The sequence below is a fragment of the Megalopta genalis genome, chromosome 4 (assembly GCF_051020955.1).
Source record: "Megalopta genalis isolate 19385.01 chromosome 4, iyMegGena1_principal, whole genome shotgun sequence".
Taxonomy (NCBI): domain Eukaryota; kingdom Metazoa; phylum Arthropoda; class Insecta; order Hymenoptera; family Halictidae; genus Megalopta; species Megalopta genalis.
This window is the reverse complement of record NC_135016.1, coordinates 6122083-6146518: the sequence shown is the minus strand read 5'-3', so window position 1 is coordinate 6146518 and position 24436 is coordinate 6122083. Positions and strand designations below refer to the sequence as shown.

The following is a 24436-nucleotide window of genomic DNA, read 5'->3' as shown; positions in this document are numbered from 1 at the left end:
GAACAATCTGAGCGTCAATTAGAGAGACATTACTGTACACAGATCGGGACCAGGATTCGAACTCGGAGATCATCTTCCTCATGCCAGGCGACTGCACTGACCAATCGAACTATCCCGATCGACGAGCAACCGATTCTCGCCCCATCCTCCCAACATAAACAGCTGAGAAATGCCGATCCCTGCGCGAGGGAGTCTCCGCTCGCCGGTGCCAGGCACCCTCCGCCCTTTTTTCGGCGGTTTTCGGCGCTCGGTGTCTATGCATGCGGCCGCTCATTAAACCGTGGCTCACCTGCCGGGTAACGCGGCTGCCAACGATGAACGCGCCGCATGAATTCGTCCCAATAGACGGAAACTGCAGCGATAAAGAATATCATCCTCTTCGGGCGGCGTGTACGCGCGTCCTAAATGCACCGTACACACGCGAGGGCTCTCCCCCGGAGGGCGAGAGGACGAGAGGGCAAGGCGGTGGCAACGGCAGTGGCAGAGCGGCGGCGGCGGCGGCAGCAGGGGCAAGAATATGCGGGGCCTCGAGTCTCCACGCGGCCGCAATCGTACGTGCCTTTTCTCCCCTCCCGCCACCTTTTTCCTTCCCTGTCCCTCTCGCACCCCGAGCGAGAGAGAGAGAGAGAGAGAGGGAGCGAGAGAGAGAGAGAGAGAGAGAGAGCCGGATCCCTACCAACCTCCTGCCGTCACCTCCCTCGTTCCTCATCCCTCCGGTCTCTCGCGCCAGTGTTTCGTTCGAACCGGTACCCTTTTCTCCCCCTCGTCGCCCCGCTGGTCCCCAGCGTGTCCCGTTCCCCGCCGCGGCATCCACGGGTCCCTCCGCCGCCACTGCATTCGCAAACATTTGGCGGCCGTTGACCTCGAACGGGCTAATCCGCCGACAGCCAAACAACCAATTATTTCTTTTCGTCGGTGTAGAGTAGGTGTCCCGGGCCGATACACCACGTCGACGCCGACGTGGGAATGTGTTAGGGGGCCAGGCCACCGATGCCACCGACGTCGACGCAGCGGCGACGTCAGGTGAGAATTGCTCGGTCAATTTCCTTCGACCGCTTTTTCTCTCTTTCTCTCTCTCTCTCTCTCTCTCTCTCTCTCTCTCTCTCTCTGTCTCCCTCTTCGTTTCACTTTGCGTCTCTCTTGCTCTCTTCCTCCAGCTTTCTTGACCGAGTCCGAGGACTTAGAGGAACCCTCGGAGACCCGTCTTCTCCTCTCCTCTCCTCTCCTCTCCTCGCCCGGCTGTTTAGCGAGCAACGAGGATGACGACGGGCCAGTGTTTGACCGAACCAAAATAACCGGCGGTGGCGTCAGCGGGCTAGTCATCGAACAAACTCTCTCCATCGGCGATGTTCAGGTAGAGAAGAATTCGGTTCCCACATTTTCCAGGGCCGTTCGAGGACCGTCGAGGACCCGGCATGCGGGCCCTACAACTTCCGTCCGACTAGGAACGATTAGACGTTCATGTTCGGACGTCCCGTTCGCTCGTGATACAATGTCTCTCTAATTGACGCTCAGATTGTCCACAGAAAAGGACAATTTGGGAAGAGGAGATACGATTGTCCGAGCCTTGCGGTTTATTTTTATAGTTACGAAGTGTCAACAACTGTAAAAAAAACGAGCTACAAGGCTCGAATAATCGGATATCCTCTTCCCAAATTGTCCAGTTTTGTATGCAATCTGAGCGTCAGTTAGGGAGACATTACATGCTCCTTCTTTAACCCTCTCTCTTCGTTCTTGTTCCTTTTTGGCTTCGCTCTTTGCTTCCTCGCTTTCTTTATATGCAAATGATCCTTAACTTGTTGGAATAAACAGGTTGCCGTCGTTTTATATATGTACGTCGATGTGATGCAAAGTGAACGAGGTTATTTTGCGCAGGCCGCCCGAATACTTTCGAAGAATTTCTCGCGAACGCTTCTCTTGCTTCGATTAAGATATCGCGATCTTTTAAGCATCGAGCAATCCTGTATCTTTTTCAGCTTTCACGGAGGCGTTAATCGAACGATTGTTAACTTGAATAAGGCCCACCCGTCAACCGATCTGTTCGGACAGCTCTATCGCTTCGTGAAAGTATAGTTACATCTTATGAAACGTCTCCGAAATTTTCTTGTCCATCGTTATCTGTACTCTTCGGTCGAGGTTAAACGTTTACTCGACTCGATACGATCTATAGTCTATATCCTGCTAATGCAATCTTCCCGTGAAATAAATAAATAAATTAGGGGACACTCCTGTTAAGCTAAAATGTGTGCGTACCCCGACTCACGATCCTCTCGTCAATAAGATTCACGCGCTATATTCTGTGATAATGGGTTTCTTGCCTTGAAATAAATAAATAAATAAATAAATTTAGGGACAACCGAAGTATCCGTGAGACATTTCGGATCTCGAAGACGAGGATCGAGCGACGAGAAAGTGTCGGATAAGAAAGCGAAGGATGACGTTTCCAGATAACTGCGTTATTCGAACCGAACCGAGGCGATTTTCGTCGAATCGAAGGTGATCGAGATCGATCCCGTTTCCGCGCTAATGTCGGAAGATCCGTGGGAAGAGCGCAGCGGCTGATCAGCAAGGGCCAGGCTCCCTGTCTGACTAGTACTAGGCGCGCGCTACTTGTCGGGTCTAGCGCGTGTCTAGTCCGCCGGTGCATATCGTCCCGTTCCACTGCAACTACGGGTTAACTATCGGTGCACTCCGACTACTGCAGCCGCGGCACGCGCTGCTACACCACTTCGTCCGGCGTCCGAATGCATTTTCCGCGCAGCGAAAGCTCGAGGCTCCCGAAACGATTCGGCGGGGCGAATCGATCGGGCCTTAGACGAGCCGGTTAATCGAATCAACGTCGCCGAAGAACAAACGGCGCGGGACGGGACGGGCGAAAAATTCGGGTTGCCGGTTCCTCCCCCCGACGGTTTGTCCCCGCGTCCCTCGGAACGACCTACTTCTCCATCGCGCGGTTAATCGAGACGCGATGATCCGCCGAATATATTTCCGTCGAATATATTCTCCACCGGCTTAAAAATACTGAAAATGGGTCAGCCGGTCGTATTTTTAATTGTGCCGCAGACGTATCTGCGTAGACGGCGAATATTGTCGACGGCTAAGTCGAGAGCCGGGCGGCGGGGCGCGGGGCCGGATCCCCCGATTCGTTCGGCCCTCGATTCCCGGCAAAAACCGCGGGATCGGTTTCCACGGAATTCCGGAAGCGAGCTGCCGATGCAACGGGCTGGCTGCCTCCGCCAATCGACTTTCGAATCGTTCTTGCACCTTCCACGAGGATACCGTTACTCCGCGGCGGCACAGCTGAACCCGAAGCCCGCGCGAACCCGACCAGGGACCGAGCAGTTTTTTCCCGGCCGATCTGTAAACGCCGCTCGAAGCAACCCGGGACCGTTTCTAGCGGCGGCCTCGAGTCACGCGTGCACCGCGGCTAACTCGAATTTCGGTCGAATGTTCGATTAGGTTCGTCGAGAACGATCATTTTTGGGCGATCGAGCGCTGCGCCTTTGGTTTGTTCTCGGGTGCGAGTACAGTAATGTCTCCCTAATTGACGCTCAGATTGGGCACGAAAATGGAGAATTTGGGGAGTGGAGATACGATTGTTTGAGCTTTGTGGCTCGTTTTTTATAATTGTTGAAAATTCGTAGCTATAAAAATGAACCGCAGAGATTGTATAATCGTCTCCTCTTCCTAAATTGCCCATTTTTTGGCATAATCTGAGCGTCAATTAGGGAGACGTTACTGTATCAGTGAAGTCTCCCTAATTGACGCTCCACTTGGAAACAGAAATGGACAATTCGGAAAAGGAGATACGATTATTCGAGCCTTGAACCTTAACCTTATAATTGTCGACAATCGACAACTATAAAAACGAGCCGCAACGCTGGAATAATCGTGTCTTCTCTTCCCAAATTGTCCACTTCTGTATACAAGCTGAACACCAATTAGGGTAATATCAATTAGGGAAAATTTACTGTACAGTAATTTCCTCCTAATTGACGCTCATATTGTACATGAAAATTGAGAATTTGGGGAGAGGAGATACGATTGTTCCAGCCTCGCGGTTCGTTTTTATAATTGTTGACAATCGATCACCATAAAAAACGAGCCACAAAGCTCGAACAATCGTATCTCCTCTTCAAAAATCTTTCATTTTTGTGGATAATCAGAGTCAATTAGAGAGACATTACTGTACCACTATATTCGTCAAATTGACATATTTTCTTACTGTTTTATTCTGTTCATCTTTGAATAAACAGATGTAATGTTATTTAATTGATGAACGGAGCGATAGGTAGAGTGACCAATTTCTGTGCCTTTGGTTATAATGTGATATTTTAGCTTCGATTTAGCCTTAATAATTAGCTTTATATTTATCGAACAAGACGCATCACATTTCTTCAGCCAAAAATGAACGACAAGAAAATAAACATTCAAGAATGGAAAACTCGATATAAAATGAAGTAATCAGAAATAATCGAAATACAAAAACGAACAAATTTTTCCATTAAAAAGGAGATAAAATACGAAAATGAGAAAGATGTTGTATTTAAAAATGAATAAAGACAAAACAGTGCCAGAACGGAATACGTCTGGTTCGACAAATGTACAGTTAACTACGTCCGAAAACGGAAAAGAAAGGCGCAGCGATTGATCACCCACGGCTCCATTAGCCAGGCAACTTGGGTAGTTCGATTCGTGTCGGTGCTAATTCTCGGAATCTAGACGCGAGCGAGGATTTTCGATCTGCGAGAAATTCGATCGTGTCGAAACGGCACGCGTTGCCCTCTGTCACGGTTGCGCGCCCGCAGCGCGCTCTTGATCCCGTCTCTGTCGAGGCGAGAGCAAACGGGTGACATTTTTTTCCATCGGTCCGTTAGTGGGTGCGCGGCCATTGCACATGTGCGCGTACACACGGCGAAACAAAGAAGCAACGGAAGAACCGCGCGCGGCCGTTCGCATAAATACCCGGCTGCTTTCTCGCCCGTAGCGATGGGATCGAGCGTATCGCGAGCGCGCGACGCGTTCCCGCTTTTCCCGGCGCGATTTCGAAGGTGAACGATCCGCTCGTTGTTCTCCCTCGAATTCCGCGGCGTTACCGTTGTTGTTACCTTAACGACATTCGCCGCGGCCGCGAAATTAATCGGGATTCCACGCGACGTCCGGGGCCGGGTTCGCGCGCGTCGAATTTCTGCCGCGACGATCGGCGCGACGCCGTCAACCTTGACGCGATCGTCTCCTCGCTCTTTCGCCGAACGTTTCCGTGACGTTACACACCGTCGAAAAAAAATAGTAGCGGCGCGGAGGCCGCGGAGGCGCGAATTCGCGTCGCCCCGTTCGCCGAGCGCATTTTAAATTCAGATTTCTATGTCCTTCGGCCCGCGTGCGAAACCGACGCCGCGCCGCCCGGCCAGGCTTAGGCGGCACTTACCCGGCGAAACGCATTCTACTAGCTGGTGCGCCTTCCTGCGAGTGCAGCCGCATCGTGTCTCGGCACCGCTTCTCGTAATGGCTAGTCTTCTCCTCCGCGGTGCCGCGCGATGAATCCCGATGAGCGCCGGCGAAATGCACCGCCCGACGACGACGCACGGCACCCGACCGAGAGCCGGTTGCATCGGCTTTGTTCCCCGATAAAAATTTGCCAAGTGGCCCGCGAAAGTATATTCACGGTTTAATCGCGGGTTTCGGGCGCAGCGAGAGATAGAGAGACAAAGAAAATGCGGTCTTTCCGCGAGGAACTCGCGCGGAGATCCAGCTCGACACTGAGCAAACGTGCCGTCGAATTTGGACCGTCGAAAATGTTCTATTTTTTTCGATACCTCTAACGAAGTATCGCAAGGCGCGAGGGAACTTTAATCAAATATTTTAATGAGCACCGATGTTACAAGATGAATTAGATTAATGAATTGAATCGATATAAATTAAATTCAAACCCTCCGCAATCGCGTGGTGACTCCAAAGCACCATTGAAAATAGCTTGAAAATAGTTTGACCGAATTTGTTTACATTTAAAGAACTGTTAAAAGCGTAACTGTTACGCGACCCGTAAAATGCAGTTTCGTATGCAACGAATGCGCCGGGGTTTTATATAAAGTGGAAATACTACTAACTGGTCGGAAAAAACTATTTTGGATTTCGCGTTGAAACGGCGCCGACTGATGCTATTTACGCATCGTTCTATGATGCGTCTGTGCGTGTATTTTTTCATTATATATATATATATATATATATATATGTATATATATATCCGCTGGTTCGTCAGGTATTCGCAATCTTTTCCTACGAATCAGCCGCCGCGCCACTCCAGAATAAACATACAAGTGTTTCAAGTAAATTCCAATTAATTTCTATCGGATTCGCGCCGGCTGAAGTGGCCGGCCAAAAATATAAACACGGATCGGTCTGTCCGTTATCGTTCGCATCCTAGAGAAACTCTACACTTTTACGGTATCGGCCGGAGGAGGAGCGACGCGTGAATTGTATCCACCGAAACGCGCGTTCGTTGCACGCTTTCGATTTACGATGTCCCACGGTCGGGTTGGTGCAACTCGTTGCACGGGATCATTCGAAGCCGAATCTTTTCGCCGTGGTGGCCCTAATTCGACGACGTCGTGGCCCGTGTAGCAGAATATGGACAGGGACAAATTGCCGTTGCCGCTCCGAGCCGCCTTTATTAATGGCTTGTCTGATAAGCTTTAAACATTTTATTCTAAACTTAGGCGTTATCGCGCGTTTACGCGCGATAACGATCGCGGTCGACTGTCGTGTGCAATTCTAACGGGCCGGGGCCCCCGCCATTTTGTCGACGTAGAAAACTCTTTGCAACGACCCGCGGCCGAACGGCTGAACGCCCAAAAGGGATCCTTAAAAAAAGGAGTCGATCGTGGCGAACGAAACGAACGAATCCACGGGCGGCGATCGAAGCCGATCTCGGACGATCGTAGATCGCGTCGCCCGTTGAATCCAGGCCGTTGTTATTCTAGCATCCGGCTCGCCTAAATAACGTATTCAAGCCAGGGTCTAATTTCGCAGATAACACGGCCGTCGCGTAATCTAGTTACTAGGCGTCTAATCTAATCGGTCGATTCGGATTATGTGCATGCATACCTGCGCGTAGTCGGCCGCCGACGTGTACGTGCACGTACGTGTACGTGTACGCCGGTCTCGCGATCGTGTCTGTGCACACGTACTGCGCGCATACGTACACACACGTACATACATACACATACGCGCGGGAGCCGAGTACTATCATCGAGCACCGAAAAATTCGACTAGTCGTCGAAGCGAGCGAGCGAGCGAGCGTGACTCGCCGAACGGTTGTTCGGCGACGACCGACACCGACGCTCATTAAATTTAATTAGACCCCCTCCCTCCTCCCTCCCATGCCCCTTTATTTTTCAAAACGCCTCTTAACTGGGTCGATCCAGGCGCGAGCGCCTCGCGTTTTCGGCCGAGGAACGGCCCGCGGCGGCCCGTTCTCGCGCCGCGATTTTTCAACCTGATGAAAAGAAAAGAAAAAACCGAGAGGAACGCGGCCGGCTGCTTTCCGCGATTACGACACAACGCCCTTATCAACGCCGTGATCTTTTGTCCCCGCTTATCGCCGCCAAGAAATCTCGGTCGCACTATCGTCCGTGCTGATCCCGATATTGTTGCCCCAGCGACGTGGATCTTCCTGTTTCGCAACGCCTAATGGAAACCTATGATTCATTTGCGACGCCGAGAAACGGAAAAATTGTTCGCCGCCCGGGGTCAGTGCCCTTTCTATTTCTGCTGGATCGCTAATCTGCGACGAGAGCTCGCCGATCCAGCGAAACGTCGGAGCGTTGGATCGGCGTACCGGTTTTGCGGCCGGTGCACCGTTTTGGGGCATCTGTGTCGTTATTATTCGCGTTTTCTTATTTGAAATCAAATTACTGAAACAAAGACCGTTTTCCTACATCAAAAAGTATCCTCAGTGAAGAATCTGTGGAATTATGGAATTAATAAATATAAAAGAAAGAGACGAGATATGCGAAAAATAGTCCCAAATCCTGCAACTGTCTGATTTCTCATTTTTTCTTTCACAGTTCCTGATATTATAAAAACGTTCCCAGGAGAAATTTTTATATAAACTTCTTTGTTCAAGCACACGCTTGAAATCGCGCGAAGTTTAAATAAATCTAATCTCGCCATTGTCGCGAAACAATATACATTAGTCTCGTTAAGAGCTCGCCAGTTCTAGCGTTGAGCAGTTGTCGCAAATGTGAGCACAATCGTGTCTCATTCGGCGTGAAGTGAAGCGTGTTGCTCCTTTTAGAGAACATTTCATTCGATTCCGTGAAATGGACGGCCCGGCGATGAAATAAGCGCCGGCTAGTTCACGAAAACCTATCCCATAGCGGCGTTTCGATGATGAAATAGGCATCGGCCAGTTCATGAATCTGCAACCCCTATAGTGACGCCGCGATGATGAAACAGGCATCGGCTAGTTCGCGGGAACCTATCCCATAGTGGCTCGCATATGGACGATGCTCAAAAAGTGTTTCGGACCTCGCGGGAGATTTCGAGATTCTAGATTCGTGATCGTTAGGCTGCGGATTTTGTGCGTTTGTTGCAAAAATGTGTAGGTGTAATTGAAGACAGTGAGCAACTTGAAGGAATATAAGAATGGTATTAATTCGGACTTATTATAAATATTAAAGAATGGAAGGAAATAAGAATGGTATTAATTTGAATTTATTAGAAATATTAAAGACTGAAAGGAAATAAGAATGGTATTAACTTGAATTTGTTAGAAATATTAAAGAATGAAAGCCAAGTAAGAAAGATGATGTATCATTTTGAACTTGTTAAAAATATTAAAGAATGAAAGAAAGTAGGGATAAAGAAATAGGAATATTAATTTGTACTTATTAGAAATATTAAAAACTGAAAGGAAAGTAAAAATGGTATTAATTTGAACTTATTAGAAATATTAAAGACTGAAAGGAAATAAGAATGGTATTAACTTGAATTTGTTAGAAATATTAAAGAATGAAAGCCAAGTAAGAAAGATGATGTATCATTTTGAACTTGTTAAAAATATTAAAGAATGAAAGAAAGTAGAGATAAAGAAATAGGAATATTAATTTGTACTTATTAGAAATATTAAAAACTGAAAGGAAAGTAAAAATGGTATTAATTTGAACTTATTAGAAATATTAAAGAATGATAGAAAATAAGAACAGCATTAATTTGAACTTATTAGAAATATTGAAAACTGAAAGGAAATAGTTCTTGGCTTTTACGTCTTGCAGTCGACGCAGATCATTTTCCGTTTCCATAAAAATCTGCAGCCTAGTAATCGACGACCATGAAAACCTTCGATCACTGATTTTCAACGAACCCTAAACCTATCGAGCTGGAAGGGTGACTACCGTGCGTTGCTTTATAAGAATTCGTTTAAACTCGTCATCATTTCTATCGCAAAAGAAGCTTGTCGTTCTTAAGACAAAATCTCAATAATTATGACAATTTGAGAGTAAGAAAAAGGAAACTGTTCGTTCTGATAGGCCTGGTGGGTTTATTGTTAACCCTTTGCTCTCTCGGCCATTTTAACTCTAAATAACCTACGGTATTTTCAATCTACGTAACTCGGTGTATTTTAAGTGCACGAAACTGAATCTTGTAACTTGTAGAACAGTCGTACCGTTAATATTATTTCTAGAAATGATCCAAAACGATGATCCAAAATCTAGATTTTGGAACGTGATGTAACAATTTTCAGCGATGCCTCGGAGTCGCCGCTAGAGTTCAATTAATTAAATCCGATTCGCTACGTCTTCGGGATTTCGGAGCCCTGTGGGCCTACGGCGTCCGGCAACTCGCGAGTGCAATAAATTTTCCTTAATTTTTCTTCAGAATAGACAATTGAATAGACAACTTGGGAAGAGGAGATACCATTATTTGTGCCTCGCAACTCATTTTTATAACTGTCGACAATCGGCAACTATAAAAACGAGTCGCGAGGCTCGAATAATCTTCCCAAATTGTCCATTTTCGCTTGCAAGCTGCAGGAAAATTCGGGAGAATTGTCGGTATTGCAAGCTGCAAGCTGCAGGAAAATTCAGGAGAATTTTCCTTATTGCAATCTGCAAGCTGCAGGAAAATTCGGGAGAATTTTCCTTATTGCAATCTGCAAGCTGCAGGAAAATTCGGGAGAATTGTCGGTATTGCAAAGTGCAAACTGCAGGAAAATTCAGGAGAATTTTCCTTATTGTAATCTGCAAGCTGCAGGAAAATTCGGGAGAATTTTCCTTATTGCAATCTGCAAGCTGCAGGAAAATTCGGGAGAATTGTCGGTATTGCAAGGTGCAAGCTGCAGGAAAATTCAGGAGAATTTTCCTTATTGCAATCTGCAAGCTGCAGGAAAATTCGGGAGAATTTTCCTTATTGCAATCTGCAAGCTGCAGGAAAATTCGGGAGAATTGTCGGTATTGCAAGGTGCAAGCTGCAGGAAAATTCGGGAGAATTTTACCGGTATTACGTTAGTCCAGGTTCACGACTGTGTACGTCATGGTGGCCGCGTGACAGAGATCGCGGACGAAGAACACGAGGAGACGCGGTTTTCTGTCTCGTATGGTGCGGCTCCACGTGCGACGGACGTCCCGCGAGCCAGTCCACGGTTCCGCAGGAACTCTCTCGGCGAGGAAACGGCGGGGAGGAGAAAGGGAGAAATAACGGGTGCGAGAAGAAGCAGTACCCTTCGCCGTTCAAGGAGAACGAACCGTTATCGCCAGGATGCGTAGCCCTTTCCAGGCGCAGGTGCCGGATCGAGAGCGGGAGGATCGAGAGATCGACTCGACGATCGAATACGCCGCGAATACGCCGCGATCCCGGCTGTGAAATTCGAAGGGTATTGTGTGCGGCACGCTGGAGGAGAATCGTCGTCGTTTCCCGATCGTGGCGAAATTGCCGGGGTTTTCGGAGGCCTCGGTCCTTGACGAGAAGAAAGTTTGCCGAAACGTTGGCAGCGCCGCGCTTCTCTCGGCTATCCGAATAAATTCGATCGGGTACCGGTTTCTCGGTCCCGGGGTGATCCCGGCTCCGAACGAAAACGAGGCCAATTGCAAATTACAGGTGGCGGCACGTAGGAACATCGCGGCGCGAGCGATTTTGCAACCACGGGTTAGGTCGACAACTGCTTTTAGCTGCGCCTCCTTGCACCGGCCGCGATGCGGTTCGTTACTTATTGTCGGACCCTCGGCTTTTTTTGCCGGCAACCAAAATGTAGGCCTGCAGATTCGGTACTTAACACGTCCGCTCGTTTATAGACCGCGCGGCCCTTTGTGCCGGATCGACGTTGCTCGAAGCAACTGTGAGAACCAGAAGTCGAGAAACGTATCCGAGACGCGCCGATCGTTACGAGATCATCGCCTAATGTCGTCTAATTTAGGGATCGGCCGTGCCGTGGACGACTGTTAACCGGTCAACGATCTCGTCGAATAAGTTCGCGGAATCGTTGCGGACCGCGGATTTTATGCATTTCTGGGAAAGATCGGTGGCTGAATTGTAAAGTTGCGAAGACGCGAGAGTTTAATCGTTTTGATACGTTACTCTTTTCTTTCTATTTTTTAACGCGTTGGGACCGCCGCGTCGGTCGCATATGGGTGACACCGATATTTTTGAGCAATTTTGAAAATTCATTTTCATCGTAATATATTCGGACAAACCGAATTTGACTGGGATGTTGCGAAAGAGGATGCGAAAGAGCTCCAATGTCATCCATTGCGATCAATTTTAACTTTCTAGTTTCGGTTTGATCGATTCAATTGCTATGACTTTGACGCGGGATTTTAGCGGTTAACTTGTCGAAATTACGAAAGAAAACAATTTATTTTCTTTTAATCTCTGTTTCCTACGAAATCTCTTTCTTTAAACTTTCTATCTCGCACGAAGATCCGCAGTGTCTGCTAATTATACCATATATGTCTAATTTTTTAGTTTTGGTCTAATCGATTCAATTGCTTCGACTTTGGCGGAATTTTAGCGGTCGATTGTTGGCGCCGAACGTGTTAACTTGAAATTACGGAAGAAAACAATTTATTCTCATTTGATTTCTGTTTCCTACGGAATCTCTCTTTCTTTAAACATTTCTATCTCGCACAAAGATCCGCAGTGTCTGCTAATTATACCATATATGTCTAATTTTTTAGTTTTGGTCTAATCGATTCAATTGCTTCGACTTTGACGGAATTTTAGCGGTCGATTGTTGGCGCCGAACGTGTTAACTTGAAATTACGGAAGAAAACAATTTATTCTCATTTGATTTCTGTTTCCTACGGAATCTCTTTCTTTAAACATTTCTATCTCGCACAAAGATCCGCAGTGTCTGCTAATTATACCATATATATCTAATTTTCTTCGCGTTTCGTTCAACTACAGCGCTCTCATAAAACGCACAATTCTATGAACAAATGTCAAAGTACATGTATCCACCTTAACCGGTTAGTTGTTTTCGACGAAGCACACTCGCGATAACGTGACACTTCGCGGCGCACCCGTTGAAAACAGATAATTGTTTAAGAATGAATCATGCTTCGATGTTCTATCTGAAGTTACGTATCTTATTAAAAGTATTACAATCGACCGAAATAATAAAGAAAATCGAACGCGTACGTATCAGAGTCGGGTAAAAAAAGAATTGATCTGCTCGACGATCAACGATCGCACAAACGCGTTTAATTATCACAGCTGGTTTACAATAAGTTTCGGATAACCAACGACTCGAGATCGTTGATCATCGATCGGGATTACTTGTTGCCCAACTCTCCGGTCTACACACGGTCGTCCTCCTAACCGGCGCAGTATCTTCTCGACCAATTAGCTGTTTCCGACGAGGACGCCGATCAGGAAGGAACGCCGGACCGTTTAGTGTTACGACGGGCATACTCGTCGAAAACAGTTAACTGGTTAAGGAGCCAGGCTATAATGTCAGTATTTTCGGAGGTTCGTTTATAGCGAGTATCATTGGCTCCGGACAGGGGAAAGTTCTGAATAATTAATCGCCAATTATATCGAAAGCGTATATTCGGATGATAATTTCTGCGATCGATAACGATCGAGGCGACCGTCGTAAACGTATCCGATAATGGACGAGGCCGCGTCGGCGTGTCGCGCGTCGAAATTTCGAAAAAGGGGGACGACGAGGCTCGGCCCGGCTCGGCCCGGCTCCGTTTTTCGGGGACGCGGCGCGGCCGAGAGGAGAAAAAAAAAGTGTGTCGTTAGATCGCCGAGAATGCAGCCCGCCGTGGCACGGCGGGAAACGTCGTCGCGTTTCGAAACCGCATTGTCGAGAAGTGGTTCACGGCGAGCGATTCGCCGACTCATCGAACGGGGGAGGAGGGGGGGGGAGGGGCGTTCGCAAAAATTGCTTAGAAATCGCGCGCGGTTCGTTCGCGCGTTTCCTGCAAAAATTTCGCTGCTCGTTCGAGCCGAGCGACGACTCGTTGCGAAGACGGTTTGCCGAGAAGGAGAAAGAGAATGCGAGCGCGTGCGAGAGAGAGAGAGAGAGAGAGGCGAGAAGAGAACGAGAGAAAGAGCTCCGGGGTCCTTCTCCTTCGTTTTGCGTCGCACGAGTTTGCACACATTCGCGAAGGTTCGCGTTCGTGTGCGACGTTGGTCTCGCATGTTCGCTGGCTGGCATGTACGCGAGCAGCCCAGCCAGCCGAGCAGCCAGCCAGGAGCACCTGGGCACCTATGCGTCATTGTGGACGATAAAAAAAGCCGTAAGGCTGCCATAACGCAAGGAGAACGTCGACAATATAGCAGCTCGACTAGTAAAGCTGGTTTGTTATTTTTCCCCCGTTCCTACGGGGGAATCGCGACTCCCAACGCTCCTCGATCGTCATCGATGCTCCCGGAGAACTGCCCTCCGACCCTAACCCGGCGCTCTTAATTTCTGCCACGGGAATCCCGCGTCACCCTACGAACCGCAGGCGAGCAATTTTATGGAGCAGCTAGCTAAGAGATCGCTGCAAGAATGTCCCTGGCAAGTCCCCGATGCCGATTTCCAAGGATCCTGCGAAACCGTCAAACACGGCCGGTCCCATTAATTACACCGGCGGACCGTTACGCGTGCAAACGAATTCGACGAGCTTTTTTCCGCTACGAATTTTCGACCCCGCGAGCACACGAAGAGATGGCCGCCGCCGGTGTTTCGCGGACGAAAGATTACGGACAAAAGTGGCATCGATCGTACAGAAACATTGTAAAGAATACGCGGGGGGGGAGGCATGTAGAGCTGGCTCTCCTTTGAAAAAACAAACTCCCTTCGAAAGAAGTGGAAACGCGGCTCGAAGCCGGGCGCAACGTTCGTAGCTGCGAGCTGCGCCGCGCGCGCAGCGTCGAGTTTGCATTCGAATCTGAGGGAAACATCGGCTGAATTAATTAGAATTGTACGAGCCCGGGCGGAGAGGAAAGAAAGAGGAGCACGGAGGGGAACAAAGAAACCGTTCGATCGGCCGAAGAAGTCTCGAGGACAAAGACACTCGCCGAAAACGGAGAGCCGACGATCGCGCGTAAGGCGGTTCTCGGCGGAGGATAGATTCGGAGCGGCTGTTACGAGGCCCGACACGGGGCCCGACCCGATATGGCCCAATGGCGGGATTAGAATGTTCCGCGTAGATACATAGAATTAATTTGCGCGACGGATACTCGGAATGTCTGGGCGAGAGAGCGGGTTCGCGCGTCTCACGCATTCGCAAGCGTCGTGATTCCTTACGGGCAGCGAATTATCGTCGGGGATCTAAAGAACGGAATACGAAAGAAAGGGAGAAAAAAAACGAGAAAGAAACGAACGAAGACGATGAGACGCGTATCCTTCTAGCGAGGACAGAATCGACGGCTTCGTAGGCGAGCGCGCCGAAGCCTCAAGGCTCCTGGATCTCGGTTCCAAACTCACGTTCAAGGATCGGCTTTGTACAGAGGAATTTTTATTGGCCGCGACACTCGAGCGCGTAGCGTCTGACGCGCGCATAACAAGCGCGGAGAGAGCTGAATTTTTCGCGGGATCGCGAGATCGCGAAAGAGAGAAAGATTGAGAAATCTAGAAAGAAAGAGAAAATGAGAAAGAGAGAGAGAGAGCTAGAAAGAAAGAAAGAAAGAGAAAGAGAGCGAGAGCTAGAGAATTTTTATTTTTTACCCGGCACCGCCGGGCCCCCGACCCTCCGCGGTTGCACCCCGTCTCACCCTCGCTTTTCCGTCTTCTTTCTGCGGACGTTCGGTATCGCAAGATCTATTTATACCTAGTCGCTCGGTGTTTTCAAGTTGCAGCGGGGCATCGTGTAACAAACGCGCGTCCATCGTAAAAATAGGGGATCTGCACGGATACGTTGCGCGTCCCGGCGAGGGGCCGGAGGAAAGTTCAAGAGAGAGAGAGGGAAAGATGGCGAAAGGGAGAAAGACGTAGATACCAGGAGAGAGAGAGAGAAACACAGAGCGAAATAAAGAGAGAGAGAGAGAGAGAAGAGAAACGAGAGAATTCGCGAAGCGGGGACACAGCCTCGAAACGAGACATCGTGGGACCGAGAGACACGGTAGAGCGGTTCGATCGAGAGAGATCCTAGCGAGGGAGATCCACGGCGGCGACCTTGCGGAGAGTAACAGGCGATTTCCTGGTACGGCTATTTCCGTTTTTCCTAATTCGCCGGCGCAAAAAGCGAGCGTGCCGTCTCGTGGCTCGCAATAAAAACGAATGATCGCCGCGCAGCGATCGCCGCCGCCGCGACGAGACTCGTTTAATTGAATCTCGCCGGCAGCGGGCCGACGTGGCTCTCTCTCTCTCTCTCTCTCTTTCTCGTTTTCATCTCTCTCTCTCTCTGTCTCTCTTTATCCGTGTGTACGGCGAGAGAGCGTCGTTTTACGAGACGCGGAATTTTTCGTGAATGAACCGGCGGAGAGAAAAAAAGAGAGGAAGGAAAACGCGAACGGTGTGCAGCGGATAGAGAGAGAGAGCAGAGAGAGAGAGAAAGAGAGGGAAAGAGAGAGAGAGATTTGGGAGGGAGAAAGAATGAAAGGAGAGAGAGAGCGAGAGAGCAAGGGAGAGGGAGGAGAGGGCGCGTGGTACGCAGGAGCGACTAGGAAAAACCGGGCAAAAAACACGGAGAAAACGAGAGTGAACGAGGAGTGCAGGGTCGCGAGCTTATAGCGTACGTGTGTGTACACGTACACGCGACGGGGCACTCGTAACACGCGGCCCCTGAAGCAATGCGGCTCGCACCGCGACAAAAGGATCGAGCAACTCGCTCCTCGCCTGCTCGCTCGCTCGCTCGCTCAGACGGATTACGTCATTTCCCAGGCAACCTCTAACGTCTGGCAGCACGCTCGTCTAGCGGTCGTCTAGCCGCCTCGGCGATCCCTGCTATCGGACTAACACACTAAACTAGGCGTCCGCACGCGTGTCCTACCTTTCACGCATCGAGCCTACCTTACTCTAGCGAGACGCCGTGTCTAGGTGCGCGTAAAGCGGCCTGCACACAGTCTACCGTCCTAAGGGAGGCAGCTGATCGACCGACGATACCCTTTTCTTACTGTGTCTAAGCCTCGTTTTTCACCCCGTCGTGTACTGTTTGCTGTGCACGATGCGTTTTTTTCGAGACGGGAACAGATGCATAATGCTATAACAGGTGCGAGTTGTTGACTGGATTGTTTCGGAGCGGCTAGACCGTGGGTCTTTGGACATCCCGGGGACAATGTACATGTTGCTCTTTGCTAGTGGTACTGTCGTGTTTCATTGGAGGGTAACAGATATGGTCTGCGATCTAGGAATGATTCGACTTGTCATTGACCGATCTATTTGATGCCGATGGAGCTGTGCGCTGCTGAAGGAACTGTGTGTGTGGTACCGAAGGAATTATGTACTGTTGAGGGAGCTGTGTACATCGAAGGAGCTATTTACTGTCGAAGGAGCTATGTACTGTCGAAGGAACTATGTATGTACTACCGAAGGAACTATTTACTGTCGAAGGAACTATGTTCTACCGAACGAGCTATGTACTGTCTAAGGAACTATTTACTGTCGAAGGAACTATGCATTACCGAAGGGACTATATATGTACTACCGAAGGAGCTATTTACTGTCGAAGGAACTATGTTCTACCGAACGAGCTATGTACTGTCTAAGAAACTATTTACTGTCGAAGGAACTATGTACTATCGAAGGGACTATATATGTATTACCGAAGGAATTATTTACTGTCGAAGGAACTATGCATTACCGAAGGGACTATATATGTACTACCGAAGGAGCTATTTACTGTCGAAGGAACTATGTTCTACCGAACGAGCTCTGTACTATCTAAGGAACTATTTACTGTCGAAGGAACTATGTACTACCGAACGAGCTATGTACTGTCTAAGGAACTATTTACTGTCGAAGGAACTATGTACTACCGAACGAGCTATGTACTGTCTAAGGAACTATGTACTATCGAAGGGATTATATATGTAGTACCGAACGAGCTATATACTGTCGAATGAACTACGTACTACCGAAGGATCTATGTGCAATTAAAGGAACCTCCGAGCGACACTCTCAGGTGTCACTGACTAATCTCTCTCGAGCAGCTAGATCAAAGATCATTCTCCCACAGTCGTGGGCGATGACGAGTCGCCCGAGAATACGCGTTGCATTCGCAACGCAGCCGAATTCGCGAAACCGACCCACATGAATAGCTTTTTCTGACATGTGCGCTACACCGCGGGGAAAGGAGAAAGAGAGAGAGAAAAAAAGAGAGAGAGAAAGAAAAAGCGAGAGAGAGAGAGAGTGGGAGCGAAAGAAGCATGTCCGTGAACATCGACGAAACGTCGGTGCACGTGTGCTCGTGTATGCAGGTACGCTCGCCGGAGCAAATGCACACGTAGGCGCGCGGTGAACGGGCCGACGATAGTACGATCGCGTAGTATATGCGTGCACGCATGCATGGGACTCGCAACTCGCAACAAACGTTCGCGACGTGACGCGACACACTCGTCGAACTCTCTCTCGGTTCGGCTCTCGGTCTCGCTCTCGCTCTCTCGCGATCGGTCGTTTCCTCTCTGGCACGCATACTTTCTCTCTCTCTCTCTCTCTCGCTCTCTCTTTCTCTCTTCCCCTCGCTCTGTCTCTTTCTCTGTTCCTCGGTTCGGCGTTCGGTGAATCGTTCTCTCGCACACAGCCACACACACACACATACACACACGCACGCATCCACACGAACGGACACACTCTCGTACTCTCTATCGGGCCTGGTCTCTCGCTCTAGAAGCCGACAGGCGGCCGAAGGCCACCGCTCTCAGCTGTGGACGTACCTTGATCGTCGTGCGCGAAGTAAAGCGTGGGGCTCTCCTTTGCCCGGTGTCCTTGTCGTCGTCGTCGTCGTCGTCGTCGTCGTCGTCGTCGTCGGCGGTGCTAAAACCCACCGTTTGACTGTCGGGATGCGACGAGGCCTCCTTTTCCGTCCTCCTCGTTGATAATGACGACGATGATGATGATTTTTCTTCTCACCGATCTCTCACCGCTCCTCTCCTCGCCTCTCCTCTCCTCTCCCTCGACTCGACTCGACTCGATTCGACTCGATTCGATTCGATTCGGATCGCCTCTCGGACGGACCGGGAAGCGCGTCTGGATCTCGGCTCGATCTCTCGACCCTATGCCACGCGATCGTTGCTCGTGGTGTCGTGCGCTCCTGAGGATCCCGAGGACACTCGCAGGTCCATCCTCCCGAGAAACCACGCACCAACGATCAACCACGACAAACGAAACTGCTGTTCGGCCGCGTAGCTAGCGTACCGATTCACGGAACAATCACGGATCTCGATGGATCACCAACAAGTCTTCGCGTACAAATTCTTCTGTCTCTGCTTTCTACTCCTTCCTCCTTCTCTTCTTCTTCCTCTTCTGCTTCTATCTCTTCCTCTTTTCCCCGGAAACTACGAGGGTTCCGCGAGGATCGTGCACACTGTTTTCTTTTTTTCCACCGAGAAACTCCTTTGTTACGGTTTATATCAATCACTGTTCCCGAAGACGATCGTCCCTGTTCTCACGGCGGCGGTCCCGATCTATCCGGAAGGATCGAAGCGCGGCGCACGACGCGGTCTGTCACTCGAAGGACGAACAGGACGAAGAGGAAGACACCGTAGAAGTGATCGCCGTGGCTGCGTGCTGCCCCGTAAACACCGCCACCGTACACGAGTAGGCGAAGGACGATCCGGTGGATCCTCGGTGCGCGGTTTCCTCGCGAACTGGATCACCCTCGATCACCGTCGATACGCTTATCCCCGAACGTGTCCAAACGGGCCGCCGCGAAATTCGTTCACTGTGTCCTCTTGTCCCTCTTCTTGGCTGGGTTTCCCGGCGAACGGAAAGAAAGGCGGGGGAAGCCGGAGGGTGTTGCAAAGAGAGGAGGAGAGAATAGAGAGCAGCGGCGGCGGAGGCGGCGGCGGCAGCGGCGGCGAAAAGCGGAAAGTCGAAGAGACGGAAGAACCGGGCGGGGAAAAAAAGAAAAGGAAAGAAAAGGGAACCGTGTAGGGAAAACGGTACTAACGGACAAGCACTCCCGTGATCTATCGGCGGTGTCTCCGGCGTGGACGAAGAGGCACGTAAACGGCGGAACGTGTAACGTAAAAACGTGAACGCGGAATCGTTATCGGCGATCGGCGAGCCGAGATCGAGGATGGAGACGGCGACGATCGAAAACGTGGCAGATATCGGCGGACGTGCGTTGATCTCGCGTCGTTGACCAGTGAGAAGGATCCCGCGGCAAAGTATCCGGTATTATCTTGCGGGACGACACCATCGAGCGAAGGACCAGCTCCCTGCCGCTTCTTTGGGACACACCGGGGGACTACCTAGTCGTAGAGTGATTGGGAACGCGACTGGCCAAAGCACTTGATTCGCGCGCGGTTCGGTTTGCCCGTTGCTGCGCCTCTCCCGTGCAGTTTTTTCGGCGGTCCGGTGGTGTGCGTGCATGCGCGTGCATGTATGCGTGTGCGCCCGCCCGCGCGCTCCTCCTCTGTGTCGGTGCCGTGCGTGTCCCTCGGACCTTTTTCTCTCTCGCTCGTGCCTCCTCCTTCTTCCTGTCCCTCTCTCGCTCTCCTCTCCTCGCTTTTTTACACACGAGCGTGTTCCTCCGGTCTGCACGCGCGCGTACGCCGTACACACACCGGCTTCCTTCGTTCTTTCGCTTGCTCGCTCCGGCTCGCTCCGGCTCGCTTACTCGCTTACTCGTTTACTCGCTCGCTCGCTCGCTCGCTCGTTCGCTCGTTCGCTCGTTCGCTCTGGCTCTCTTCTCTTGGTCCGTTTGTCCGCGCGCACCGCTGAATTTCCTCGCCGCGTGTGGGTGTGTACGCGCGAGCAGCCCTCCTCTCCAATATAAGCTCGCGGTGTCGCGTCCGTGTGCGTCTTCGCGCGTCCTTCCGTCCGCGTGTGTCCACGTTTCGAGATCGTGTGTACGTCGTCGCCGATCTCTGCGCGGCGGCCTCGTCTACGTCTACGTCTTCGTCGTCGTCGTCGTCGTAGTCGTCGCCGTTGTCCTCGTCGTCCTCGTCGCCGTCGTCGTCGTCGCCGTCGTCGGTGTTCGTAGTCGTCGTTGTTGCCCTCACCGATCCGCTCGTCGGTGTCTGCCTGCCTGGCTGGCTGCGTGCGTGCGCGGCCTGGGTAGGCGAGGGTATAGTTACCGAAATGTTAACCTCGTGGAACCACTTTTTATTGAGTGTCGCAAAATTCATAGGAACCTCGCGGAACGGCGGAGAGGGGCAGCGGCCCCCGCTCTTTCGCTCCTTCTTCCTCTCCTCGCGCTCGTGTTTCTCTCCGCGTCGGAGGGGTTAACGCGCGAGAGGGGCGGCAACCCCCTCCCTAGGATCGCGCTCCTGCCCCACGGCACCCCTCCGCACGCTCGACTACCCTCCTCCTCCTCCTCCTCCTCCACCGCCACCTCCTCCTCCGCCACCTCCTTCTCTCCTCCACCTCGTTCTCCTCGTCCTCCTCGTCCTCTCTTGCTTCGTGTAGCCTGGTCCTCGCCAATTCTTTGGCCCCACCACTTCCTCGCCAGCGGCCCCGCAACCCCCTCGGCACCTCTTTCCTCGCGCTCTCTCTCTCTCTCCCGCCACGTCCCTCTCTCTCCCACCTTCCCTTCTCTTGCCTCGTCCGTGGAACTCTTCGTTCGTCGTCCGTTCGTTCGTTCGTCCGTTTGTTCGTTCGTTCGTTCGTTCGTTCGTTCGTCCGTTCGTTCGTTCGTTCGTTCGTCCGTTCGTTCGTTCGTTCGTTCGTTCGTTCGTCCGTCCGTTCGTTCGTTCGTTCGTTCGTTCCCCTCGCCCGTCTACACGAGTCTGGAACGTCCGTCTGCCCTCCCGTTCTCTCTGTCTCTCTGCTCTGCCGCCGCCGCTGCCACCGGCGTCGCTCTCCGTCCCTCCGTTTTCTCTCTTCGTCAACCCCACACCCCGAACCTCGACCCCTGGCCCTCGTCCTCGCCGTCTCGTTCTCGCGCACCGCCTTTTGCCGTGGCTCTTCCCTCTGCTAGAGCGCTCCCAACTGCCTCTGCACCCTTCCTAAACCCTCTCTCTATTCCGCTCCTTCCTCGTCCTCTCTTACCCCCTTCTCCCTACTCCGCGGCGCACACCCTTCTCTCGATCCGGCCCTCTCTCTCGAACCCACGGAACCACAAGCGTGGCTCCGTGTCTCCCTCGCATCCCTTCTCTTGCTCGCTTTTGCTTGTTCGCTTGTTCGCTCGCTCCCCCGTCCCATCTTCGTTCCCTCTGCCATCTCGCTCCGCGCTTCCTCCCTCGCGATCTCGCGCTCTCTCCCTCCTGCGAAAGCGTCCCCCCCCGGCACCCCGCCCCGAACACCGCGGCCCCTACGCCGCGGCATTTAGCCGTGCATAGCCGAACTTGTGTACAGTTAGCTGCGCATCAAATAGTCGTGCCGATTTTTCTGCCATGCCGGTCGCCGCGCCGCGCCGGGAACACCCGTGGCACGCCGCGCCGGATTTCTCGCGGAAGGATCGCGGCACGTTCGGGAAAGAGAGCCACGCCGGGAGGAAAAGCCGTTGCTTTCCCCTTGCCAAGGGACAAGGGGGCTGGGCACGGCTCGCCTGGAAACGAGCCGCGCGCGGATGTTGAACCGCGCAAAAATCTGTGCACGGAACAATAATCGCGTCGCCGCGCGATCGCCGGAAAAGTTCGTCCAACGGCGAACCTGCCGGTGGTTGTTTCGTTGGCCGGGAATACCGATTTTTCCGAGATCGCTCGGAAGTTCGCGCACCAAAAAGCTGTCCGCGATTTTCTACGATCGACGAGGTTACGAGCGTTCGAAGCACGCGAGCTCGCGATTTTTTTTCTCCGCTAGGTACGCGCGTTTCGGATCGACGCTTTTTTTTAGGGGACGCGTTCGCTTCGAAATTGGCTTGGAAATTCGACGCGAACCTTCTCCCAGTGATGAAAAGACGCGACTCTGGGCCCGGGCTCGAACTATTTCGAAGTCTTCTCGCTAAATATTTCTCTTCGCCAGGCGAATATTAATAAGACAGGAAAAAATCGATAATGAGAGTTCAATGCGCCGCTGTTTATTCGTGTATCGTCTTTCTCTTCTCTCGTTCTAGTTCCTATTACAGCACTCGTCTGGATTAAGAGTCTTTCGAGCTGCTTTTTTATTCGATTTTGGACGAATCGCGGGCGCCGCGGGACGAGCTTTTTTATAAGGGACTGCGTGCGAGAGCACCGAGTGTCGTCGACTTTGATTTCTTCTCGATTAAAAAAATTCGTAAACGATATAATAAATATATGTATAATAATAAATATAATGATATATAATAAGTACATACGTAATAACGATATGCAATAAATATATATGTATAATAACGATATATAATAAATACGTATATAATAACGATATACAATAAATAAATATATATATATATATAAGAATAATAATGATATATAATAAATACATATATAATAACGACATGTAATAAATACATATACAATAATAACGACATATAATAAATATGTATAATAACGATACAAAATAATTATATTTATAATAACGATATATAATAACTATATTTATAGCAACGATACACAATAACTATACTTACAACAACGATACAACAAATAACCTCGACATAACCTATACGAACACATCGCCCAATGGTCGCAGCGAAAGGTGTCGCAGTATTTCGGCGAAGAATTTCCGCGGCAACGGTAAAAAAAAAGGGGGGGAACAAACTGAAAAACGAATACGTTTTATATTAGAGGGTGCAGAGGTAGAACCCCTAACGGTCTCTCGGTCGGATCGATTATCCGCAATCAAACGCTCGCGGCTCCCGCGGGCTCGATTTTTGCAGGCGAATGTAAAGAAACGGGTGAAAAAGCCGGCGCAAAAATGGAAAGATACGCAACACACAGGGAGAACGGTTGAAAGAGAGTAAAACAATCGGCACGGCGCGGCGGTTGTCGGTCAAGGACAGCGACCACGATCGAGGATTTTCCAGCGAACGGGGCTCGTATTTTACAGACGGACGAGGAGGAGGCGAGACGGCGTCGGTCCTGCTCGGAATTAGGCGGATCGCGATTATCTGAGGACGAGGAAGGGCGAGGGGGAGGAAGGGGAACGCTGACGGATCTCGCGCTGCCGTTCGGCTTGTTCCAAGAAAATTCTAGCAGGCCGGAGAGCAGAGCAAAGCAGCGGCACCGTTGACCTCGATCATCCCGTCTCTGGTTCGCAGATACAGTCGGGGTCAACCAAGATAGCTGCTTTTAAAATACTAATGCAACGATTCGGTTGCGGTTCGTGATCAGCGACGCCGGGAGAGAGGGAGAGAGAGAGAGAGAGAGAGAGAGAGAGAGAGAGAGAGAAAGAGAGAGAGAAAGAGAGAGGAATTCTTTTAAATCGATCCCCACGGTTCACGGTTCGCCAGAATCTGCCGGTTCGTGTTGTCGAAGGAGCGGGGCCCGAAGGTGGCAAAAGAGAGAGAACGAGCGCGCGCGCGCGCGAGCCATTCTCTTCCGTAAATTCGGATGAAGACGTTCCCTAATGTCGTGGTCTCTTTGTCCTCCCGGGAGCGTCGACGGGATCGCCGGCAGGTGTTCCACGCGAGGGCCACGACTATCTCGAGTTTCGTTTATGGGTCGATCCGCCTTCGGTGCCGCGTCCGGCCGGCTCCCAGGGCCAATTAATATCTTGCGGGTCATTAGCGGACGAACGGGAGTCCGCCCTTAATTGACCGTCTTCTTCGATCCCGCCTGTACTTACCAGGCTGCGCGTACTTGCGAATCTAATTGCCGGGAAGACGCGTTCGACGGACACGCGGACCCGCTGTGTGCGCACAGCAGCGCGGCGGATCCTTGCCGGACCGCTTTGGCCCGCGATTTGGTCCGCCCGATGTTTCCGCGATTAAACTCGAGAGGCGAGTTTGATGGGACTCGGAAATCCATTGTCGAGGCT

General features: G+C 50.9%; 1 protein-coding gene across 1 annotated transcript in view; it reads right to left on the bottom strand.

The window, feature by feature from the left end:
• br (broad-complex core protein) overlaps nucleotides 1-20864 on the bottom strand; it is a 62466-nt gene extending 41602 nt beyond the window's left edge. Inside the window, exon 1 of the mRNA XM_033474386.2 lies at nucleotides 18307-20864. The gene's annotated coding sequence lies outside the window, so the exon portion shown is untranslated. The remainder of the gene's footprint in view (nucleotides 1-18306) is intronic.
• Between the last annotated feature and the right edge of the window lie 3572 nt (nucleotides 20865-24436).